Below are 11,594 nucleotides of genomic sequence, written 5' to 3' on the forward strand. Positions count from 1 at the left end.
TCAATGTGATTTTAAATATGAAAAAGTGATTTCAGTCATTTCAAAATCATTATTAAATTTGCATGGAGTGAAATTCTTGATAATAAGTTTTTTTTTTTTTCTTTTTTGTTATATTCATGGTGGGAGAATTAAACCTTTAACTTCAAAGTCAATAAAACAATTTTTTGTCAGTTGAGTTATGCTCGTGTTAACAATTTTACACATGATGATTTAGATTAACTATAGATATCAATTTATCCTCGTATACTTTGGAATGTATCATTTAACTCTAAACTAATAATTGGAACAATTTAAACAGAAAGACTAAATTGATCAAATGTCATCTTAAATGCATCAATTTTTTAAGATTATCATGTTTGAAATATATAAAAGAAAAAAACAGTTTTAAAAACTCGTATATTTGAAGCTTGAATTCTCCCTTACTGTTGATGAATTTGATTATGAATTCAACAAGAACTGTCGCAAGGATCTTTTCGACTATCGCTGATCTCAGAATGAGATGGTGAGATCATGTATGTGATCAATTTGTAAGAAAATTGGTAATACTAACAGAGTTTGAGTTAAATACCACTCCCATCAAGCAAATTTAATCATGTTAAAGTTCATGATTTTATAGCCCATTTTCATGCAAACTCATTTGCATAAAAGTTTGACACTCAATTGTTTTAAATTTAGTGGAATTCTGTTTGTATTTGGTGGTTAATACTACATAGCTTCATCATAAAAACACCAAAGTTGCAGGTAAAGTCAATCTTTAAATTTTCAAGGGTCAAAAAGCGAACATTTTGAATTTTTTTAAAATTCTTATTTTGACGTTTGTGATATAAATCAAAATTAAGTCTAAAATTAGTTTTAATTTAAATAATTAATTAAACAATTTAATTAATTATTATTTTAATATCCAATTTTAAATAGTACTAATCTCAATAATTCAATTGACCATTTCAAATCCTTATTAGAAAAATCGATGTTTAAATCTTATTCAAATATCATTTTTCTTTTAATACCATGTCATTAAAGATTTCTGTTAGTCTTCCATAAAGTCCACATTGGCACAGACATATAGATTCTCTCTTTATTGGCGAGACAGGACCCCCACTTATCCTTTATCTCTTTGTAATTTGAAATATGCTAAACAAATACTATGATATAAAACGAAAAAGTAGAATTATAAACAGACAAAATACAAACAAACAAAATAAAGAAAAGCTGAAATGATATATCTGCGAATGTCTTCGAGTCTATTTTGGTAATTTCTTCTTGAAGAAGATGATGTCGCTCGACTTCATCTGAATAGCCAAGATTGGTCTTACCATGCGATGATTGTAGATTCTCCAAAATAGAATACGTTCAGGGACTTACTCTCGACTTCCCCGCCATTAACTGCCCAAGCATCTCAATCTCTTTGAATTAGCTGGTCACGATGACTTCCTAACCAGAAACAATCTTGCTAGCTACACTAGCCTACGGTTGGTCACTTCACTTCAGTTGCTTTCCATCTCCATCACCTCCTCTACAATCGAAGATTACTTCGATCGACGATTACACTAGCAGACTGGATAAAAAATTTATTTATGTACTTTTTTTTAATAATAATACAAAAGTAAAACCTATTTTTCATCCTGGTTGGAAATCCAAATAAGGGTCGAAAATATCAAAGTTATAATATGGATCATTATCAAAATCGATATCATTGACGGATGAATCTGAAGAATTCTGGTATCTTTAGGATCATCTTATTTGTTGTTGTTGAAAATGGTGTGGACGATTGTTTCCATGACCACCTAGAGATCTGCCTCAGATTTAGCTCCAAAGTATAGAGGTCATCATTGAGTTCTTTAAGAGAAGAAACTAGTCTTCTTCTTCTCGAGAGAGAGACGAGCGTTGATTTTGAACCACTTCGCTATTTGTTCTTCATTCAAATGGGAATAGTCATACTTATCCCACCATCTGGTGACTCTAGCAGAAAATACAGGGTACCTAAAAATAAAGAGAGAATCTATACGTTGGTGACAGTGTAGATGAATATTTAAATAAGATTTAAACATTGACACTTGCTGGACCTCAATTGGAAAAATTTTCGGAGTTAGGCCGAAATAGCTCCACCATTTTTTAAACCAATTTGGAAAATTATTTTTGTAAGATTTCTTACAAAACGTAATAAACCATGAGTGGTTATGGGATTCATGTCATAGTACTTTGTACCAAGCTTCCATGTAGTCTCGGTACGCGTACGATTGAGGGTTGAATGCTTTAGAGAATTTTCTGGGAACAAACATCCCTTAAGGCCAATGGGACGGTGTTATGACCCTAAAAATTTTTAGTTTGGAGTAGATAATTTTCTCTGGATTATTCAAGTCGGGAATATGAGTAATTTTGGTGGAGACGGTATCGACCAAAATGAACTCATAAAATTCTCTTGTTTTCTTGATATCTTTCGGGAAGAAGTTAAACCCATGGGGTAGACTTGGAAACAAATTTCTTGAACGGAAGGTCCATCGAATTCTGGTTTGATGACAATATCTTCCAAAATTGTTTTTGTTTGATAACTTGTGACTAATGGTCGTGGCATAAACATCGCTAGTTTGATTGTCCGAGCATAGAATTCAAGCTTAGAAAGTGGCCTAATTGACGTTATGGCACTTGTTGGACTCAACAAGGTTGTAGAGGGATCTGGTGTCGATCCAATTGTTAAATTCCTCTGTGAGGAGCCTTGACGACGCCTGGATACAATTTGGAAACTTAGATCTATAGCATAATTATCTGCACACATAAGAGTAAGTGCAGATGCTTGAGAAATAGGGCGTTTGCCCTTGAAAGAGCTTGGGCTAGAGAAGCTAGCTATTTGAGGAGTATTCGGATTAGGTTGATTAGGAGGAAGAGGAAGCGGAGGCCTCCCAGCGGGCGAGGTCGACCGGAGGTTGGAAACATCTTGAGAAGCACTTGGATTGTTTTAGAGCTTAGACCTTGAGAGGTAATTCGCAAGACAATTGTTGCTGCCTTTTATAGGCTCAATTGTGAAATCAAAACAAGATAGAATTGCTTGCGATCTTGCAAAGATTTGCTTTGAAGCAAGTTTTTTACATCTTTTTCAAAGATGAATTTACTTACCTTTGAATCTGTTCTGACAATAAAATCTTTGTTGATAAGATCACCCTAAAATTTTTGGACGGAAAGTACTATTGCTAGGACTTCCTTTTTTACTGTGGAATATTTTTGTTGGGCACTATTCCATACACCAGAGTGAAAATGGATTAACGATTCCTTTTCGTTAATATCCTGTTTGAGGATTCCGCCGTAACCTTTTTCAGATGCATCGGTCTCGAAGATCATTTTCATTTTTTCATCCACAAGCGATAAGTATGGAATGCCTTTTGCCAGGGATTTGATTGACTTACGTATGCTCAGCCGTCCATGATTTTGGATTTTTTTTAGTCTATCATAAAGTGACAAACAAATTGTCTGGAGGTTTTTAATAAAGTCTTCGATATAATTGACACACCCAAGAAATCGTTGTAGTTGTGTTTTATCTTGAATTTCATCATGAAACTTATCCACAAAGTCTAATGACCTTTGGATTGATTTGATGGTTCCTTGATCAATATCAAATCCCAGAAACCTTACTTTAGTTTGAAACAATTTAACCTTAGGTAAAGACACCATAAGGCCATTTGTTTTAATGATATCGATAAATATAGTTAAATGTTTAAATTTTGACTAATGGTTTCAAAAAATATCAAAACATCATCATCATAAACAATTGTAAAGTCTTGACGCTTATTGAAAATGTCATTCATGATCTTCTAAAACTCCAATGGAGCATTCTTTAGACCAAACGGTATAACATTCCATTCGTATCGATCAAAGGCAACATTGAAAGTGGTTTTATATCTGTCTTTTGGGTTAATTTGAATTTGTCAAAATCTATATTTCATGTCAAATTTTGGAAAGATCTTTGCTTACCAATACGCTTAAGCAAATCTTGGTGATTAGGTATAGATACCTAATCCATTTGAGCTCATTATTTAGTGGTTTGTAGTTAATAACCAGGCAAGGGACTCCTCTTTCTTTTTCTGACCGATTGTTAACATAAAAGGTCGTATAAGACCATGAACTTTTTAATGGGCTCATTAATCCCTTCTTTTGGAGATTAGATATCTCCTCGAAGCAAGTATCAACTAGATCTTTGCTCATTTGAATGTGTATGGCTTTTGTAGGAATTTGGGTTTCATTAAAATCATCTACATAAGGAAGGTCCACAATATGCCTTCTTCGTGCCCAAAAGGCATTGGGCAAATTGGAAAAAATCTTAGAATCGATCCTTTTCAGAATGGATTGGATTTTTATTTGAATTAAAGGTTTACTGATTTCTTCTCTAATTTTTCGTCCTTTAATGTCATCTTGAAGAAATTCAATCTGTTTTTCTTTCTTTAAAATGAGATTAAGACTTTACACAATCTCATTTTCTATTAAAGAAAGATACCTTTGAATCACCGGTTTACATAATTCAAAGATAATTTTTTTACCAAATTTTTGACACATTAAACCTTTATCAGAAACTGTAAATGGATAAATTTGGGTAAGAAATGGAGTACCCAAAATTACTTCCTCGTTAAGACCTTTAACAAAGAGAAATTAACATGCACCTCGGAGAGCTTGTATTTGATTTTCAAAGAATTATTTCCTACTCCTTTGAAACTTTATCTGGTAATCTCAAAATATTTAGATGGAATAATTCCTTCTTGAATCACATTTTGATCAACAACTGAATTAGTGTTGTTGCCTCAAATTTATAATATTTAATCTTTAGTGTAACTTTTGTTAGTCACTTTTGATTAAAGATTTTGCTGGCAACATTGACCTCATTACTTGAAATTTCAATGCTTTCTTTTGAAATTATCTATTCTTAAATTGCAATGACTGCATTTTCAAGATAAGATATTTATTGCCTATTTCCATTGATTTCCTTTTTTAGGACCTTGATTTCATGTTGGAGATTTGTTACTTTAACTGGTGTAGCATGTTCTCTTGATAACTGATTCATTATAGCTTGAAAGCTGAAATTCATCGGATCTTTGAAATTTTGATCGGGAGTCTCTAAAGGTCCTATCGAAGTTTCAAAAGTATTTTCTTTCTAATTGCATCATCATCGACTTCCTCGATGATGTCCAAAAGATCTTTCTGGATGCTCGTAAGAATATTAATGCAACCTGAACAAGGTATTGCATCTTCATTGTCTGACTTGTTTTCAGACGAAGAAGGTTCTTCCGAAGAGTCTTCGAGTATGGCATTGAGTAAATTTTCCTCTTGTTAAAAGAGAATTCTTCTTATTCTGAGGATATATCTTTAGCTTTGATAGCCCGCAACAGAGATTGTTTTTCATTTTCATCCATTTCTATTTGGTTAATTTTCTTAAATACATGGCATCGATTAGCTAATGATCCTTTTTATTGCATTTAAAACAAATGGTATTTTCTTTAGAAAATTTTTGCTTGTTTTTATTTTTGCCATGGTACTTCCTCTTACGGTTAGAATATCCATTTGATTCACTCAATTGACTCATACTAACCACCCTTCTTAATCGAATCTTTTTTCTAGAAGGAGAAGTGTTGTCAATTCCATATTGCTTGTAGAAAGATCCCAATTCTCTAAAGAAAATTGAGGATTGTATTTGGCGTTATTTGGTGTTAATACTAATCAACCACGTAGTTTAATCATAAAAACACCACAAATGAACTAAAACTTGAATTAATCTAAGTATCTCACAGTCAAAGTCAATTTTTAATTTTCAACGGTCAAAAGTGAATATTTTGAATTTTTTTCAAAATTCTCATTTTGACGTTTGTGATATAAATCAAAATTAAGTCTAAAATCAGTTTTAATTTAAATAATTAATTAAACAATTTAGTTAATTATTATTTAAAATCCAATATTAGATAGTACTAATCTCAATCAATTCAATTGACCTATCTCAAATCCTTATTTGAAAAATCAATGTTTAAATCTTATTTAAATATCATTTTTCTCTCAATACCATGTCATTAAATATATTAATTATCCATAATGTGTTAGTTTCTAAATTAATTTGAAAAATTTAAATCATGTTATCACACGATGTTCTAAGGTTAATTTCGATATGAGCTAGTAGGAGGAACTAATAAACCTACAAATTGAACCTATATATCATTAGCTCTAACAAACTAAGATTTACTAGCTAAACAATTTTAGCTTAGTTAATCAATACTCCTTAACTATCGAGATACTCCACTAAAGTTCGTAGTTGCAACTCTCGTCACTATAGATATATTTGTGTACACTTGATATAACCATGGTTAGTAAGTTGATCATTCATATGTTGTTCATAATAACAACTGGACCAGAATATCTTTTTATCATTGAAATTACATCTTGTTCCTTAAGTCTTAGTTGATCATCTAATAAACAATTGGTTGATGGTCCAACAATCAAACTAAATTCCTCTTGGCCCAATGAGAGAGCGAGACCCCTTATTTAAGACCTGGAGTCAAGGAAATAACCTCTCTAATATCTTTAGAAATGGGTAGAAATGAATTATGTCTTGCACCCAGTCCCAAGCTATCTACCCGATTTAAACTCTAAATGGAAGGTTTGTTGAGCCACTGTTGTTGAGTTGCTCTCACCTCTACAAATCTAAGAATGATCCCAAATAAGCAAGAGTTTTATTGTTAACTCATGATTAAGATTAAGTAACTTAGGTTATCATATTTGAAATAGTCAATCTTAAACATTAAACATTGTTATAAAGTAAAAGTGACTTATTTCATGGTCCGGTCTTATACTATCTCATTGTATAGCACACTCCCACTCACATGTCTCTCCATGAACGAATTAGGATCACATCGTTTGTATAAAATACAAAGTGTGCTCATCCATAATGTCCCCAAAATAAGGCACCAAACCTTATTCCTCTACTATAGACCATTTAGACTATAATCTTGAACTCGATCCACTTTTATGTCACTACATAAAGTCTAAGTATTCATTTTATAATCATGACAAATCTTAGTTTATTGAATTCAGAATTATAAAGTGCAAATCATATATTCAATAATTATTTATTAAACAATACCTCAATAACATCCTATTGAATAACAAAAAATATTTAACATTTACAAACCACAAGTTTTAGAATATAAAACCCAACATATATATTTTTATAAATATATCAATATATACCCATCCCTATGTTCTATTAGAATAAACATGTATGAGACTTATAATTTTGTTGATTAAATGGTTAATTCCATGACCAATTTAAACTCACAATTCAAATTACCTTTGAATATAGTCTATGCACCAATTCTAATTTTCTATTTTATTAATTAAAATTTGAATAAGTCTACACATTTGCGGTAAGAATGGTTGTATTAACAACTTAAAAAGAAGGTAATTTTAATAAATGAATTAAGTTGATTCAATCTTTCTAAATAAAATTTAATTTGAAAACTGGTTTAAAACCATGAAAACTAGTTTAAATTGATCCCGTTTTTAAATTTTAGAGATTAAATTGATATAATTATTAGTTTATAATTTTTTTCATACAAAACCCAAAATTAGAGTGTAAGTTGATTCTCTTTTTCCTTACCTCAAAAGAAACTTTAGGCACTGGCTTGATCTTGAGTTACTCATACAAACAAATCAAATAAACTATAATTATAGAAATAAAACAGGCTTTTGATCAAATTATAAAAATATATACCCAGATGATTGTGCCAATTGAAGTAAGTTTTTTCTATATTTGTGTTGATAGTATATATATCTATATCTATAGTATATATAAAAGTTTTAATGTAAAGAAATTTTTTTTTCTCCCTTATACCTTAAGTTTAGTTTTGTGTTTCAAATCACTTTTAGGTTTTATGGTAAATTTATTTTTAATCTTGTTTTTTTTAACATAATTAATTATGGAACTCAATCTCTTCTTCTACATTTTGAATTAATTATATTTAGGTTTAGTGGAATTAAAGTAATAAAGTATGAGGACATGAAAAGTTAGAAGGTAGATGGTTTTTCTTTACATTTTAGAAATTAATTAAAAGTTAAATATCTTATAAAACCATTCACATTCATCTATCAGACACCTATTCATATTATCTTCTCTCATAATAATTAAGTCAATGTCGATGTCCAAAATTTCAATCCATTTAAATATTTGATATGTAATTGATAAATATAAAAAAACATACTCATTGATCTAAAGTTTGTTATCCTTTTTCTTGGTTCTTAGCTTGCAACTAGTATATTACATTTTTCAATTAGTAAAAAAAATTAATTTTTTCTTACTTAGATGATTTTTTTTCTTTCAAATTTTTGCTAATCTATGAAGTATCATGCTATATAAGTTTCATTATCATCTAATTTTAACATTTATGAATATTGATAGACTAAATTAAAAACTATACGAGGATAAGATACAAAACTATGACTTCTCAATTTCAGCTATTAAAGATTTGCTTATGTGTTGTATGTCAATGATGATGTATTTTTGTGCTATGGTTCCCAGGGAAAAACAAGGATTATTTGGATCAATGTATTGTCTACTCGATTTTTTGTGTTGAATTTGATTAAAGAGGAACTACAAGAGATCTTTGATAACAACACTTCCCAATCCTCATGGTAAGAAAGTTTTGAAACTTACTTATTTTGCAATTGCATTTTATATATTATTTGGATTTTTGGAGTCACCTTCTAATGTAAGTTTTTAGATTGTTTGTTATTTGTTACATTGTTTGTTGTTTTCTCATAACATTGGTTGCAACTTTTGTTCTTGAAATAACTTTGATAATGATGTTAACTTAATTTGTCAGAAGCATCTATGGAGGGTAATCAAGATATGGGGGTGAGGATTTAGTAAGTGTGCTTTATGTTTTGCAACCATAACTTAACTATTTTGTTTTAGGAATCATGTTGACATGTACGTAGGAATGTTGCTTTGATTATCCTACAGTGGTAGCCATTGAAAAGCTATTTTGTGCAATTCACTTAGACATATGTTTTAGGAATCGTGTTGACATGTACCTAAGAACTTGATACTTTGTTACGTTGACTATCCTAAAGGTAAATTTATGCTAAGTTTCATCTTGATGCAAACTAGGACATTGCTTGGAATCTAAAGATTGAATTGAAACTTACATTTGCAATATTTATATACTGTGCTTAAGCTTATATAGTCGGTGTTTTTTTTTTTTTTTTTTTTTTTTATATTTTGCATTCTTTATGGGTCTTTTATTAAAAACCTTAGTTGTATGAACTTTGGGCTCTTATTTTAAAAAATTTATTAATCTGCTTATTAAGAATGTGATTTTTGTTTAGCATGAAATTTTCTCAAAAATTCTGAAAATATTATTGAAAATTGAAATATGTCAATTTTACTCTTTAAATCTTAAAAATTGCATCGAAATTGAGGAACAACAAAACAAAAGTTCTACCTATCTACCTTTTAAGCCCTTCCAATATAGACACTAGACAGGGTGACTTAAGCTATTCTTATGTTATTTTAATTCGTTCATTTATTACCCTCTCTTTCCTCTACCTACTCTCAAACATCAAAATGAGAACTATCCATTTAAATTTCTCCCTTCATTCATTTAATTTCAGGTCTTTTCTCTCAACCTTTTATTTTTCAACAATTCACATTCCATTTTCTCATGGTTATATTAACTATCCTCTCTCTCTCAACTTTTCAACTTCTTTATCTTTTAAATCTATCTTTAGGTCTAAATCTCTTTACTCTTTCATTTATTTCATATTCATAAATTACAACAAAAACTAAAAGACGAATGAAGAAATCAATACAATCCCTTTTACTCTCTTTTAATTATTTCGTTGTATCTATTCCTTTTATAGAAATTGACATGTATTTTTCATTGGTAGGTGTCTTTTAGCACAAATAGGGTTTGAGTTGACTTGACCTACTAACTTCATGATATAGATGTCATTTTTTAAAAGGTGTAACCACCTATTTTTGTTAAGCCTAGTTTAAGGTTAATTTGATTGTTAGATTAATTTTTGTTTTAATTGTGTGATTAGTCACTTTTAATTTTTTTAAAAGATATTCTTATTTAACTAATTTTAAAGTTTTATGTTAGTTTGATTAAAGTAACTAAATTAATTATTTAGATTAATTATGATAGTTTAAGAAATACTAAAAATTGTAACTTTTTGATATTGCCTTTGGTTGTCAAAGGATCCATGTACTTGCGGATCTGGGCACTATATAATAAACACACTAAAAAAATACTAATAGCTTCAAAAATTAATTAACTTAATACGTATTACAATTGTTTTTTTTTTTACGAGTTTTCATGTTTTGAAACCGATCAATGTCAAGTTTATTATCTAACTTAACCAATAAATTCTTCTCAATATAAACTATAAGACAATCAGATGATGAAAAAACGAGACATGTGCAGCGGAAGTACGGATCGAAAATTAGTTTAGTACATCTAAACTAATTTAGAAGTTAACATGCTTAATAACTACCCTAATTACAATAATTAGGGATAAGAGAAAATACATACCTTTGAAGCCTCCTAATTCTTGATATCTCCTCACGAACACGAATCAGGACCACTACTAGTGTTGACCAGCTATTCTCCAGACTAAGAATCAGGTTGTGAGATCCGTTAAGTGAGGGACAATATGAGAGAGGGATGGAAAATGTAGGAAGAAACCAACAATCTGGTTAAGTGAGAGAGGTGAGAAAATTTGAATAATTTCTCAAATTTTTCAAAAGTCTCATAAGAATTTTCAAAACATATTTTTATAAAAGATTTACATGCAAAATGCATGAAAATATTTTACCAAAGATTAACACCTCATCCTCCATTCATTCTTGTGCGCTTGTTTGTAAACATGTAAACACTTGTCCCACTAAGTGTTAGTGATATTATTCAGCAAAATGTTGGATTTTTCCACTAACTTTAGTCCAAGGGCTATATGGCCATTTGACCAATTAAGTCAATGTCAAACTTTGATTTTTTAAGTCAAACTTTGATTTTTTAAAGTCAAATTTTGACTTTTTTAAGTCAAAAGTCAACATTTTGACTCTTTTACCATTTTATCCGTCTTGACTAATTTCGACCTCCTGAGCATGAATCTACATTCCTTTTTCTGAAATTCAAAATACATTTGAATATAAAGTTGATTAAAATTTGACTTTTCAAAGTCAAAAGTCAACATTTTGACTTTTCATAACTTTGATCATTTCCATCAATTCCGAGCTTCCAAATATGAATCCATATTCATATTTTTAATATTTAAATCACATTTAAATATAAGCCTTTATAACCGATAGGTATATCACATATATTCATCGGTTACTCTCTCTCTACCTAATTTGAATGATTCGAATTATTCCAACATATCATTCTAAGTTAATTCCATATGAGCTAGCAGGGGAACCTAATGAACCTATAGATCATGGGCTCCAATGATTCGAGATTAACTGGTTAAATCCTTTTAGATCGAGCTAATCAACATTCGTTAACTAACGGGTCATTCCACTAAAGTCTCATAGTTGCTCTCCCCTCACTATAGATATATTTGTGTCCATT

The sequence above is a fragment of the Cucumis melo genome, chromosome 2 (genome assembly GCF_025177605.1).
Source record: "Cucumis melo cultivar AY chromosome 2, USDA_Cmelo_AY_1.0, whole genome shotgun sequence".
NCBI lineage: Eukaryota > Viridiplantae > Streptophyta > Magnoliopsida > Cucurbitales > Cucurbitaceae > Cucumis > Cucumis melo.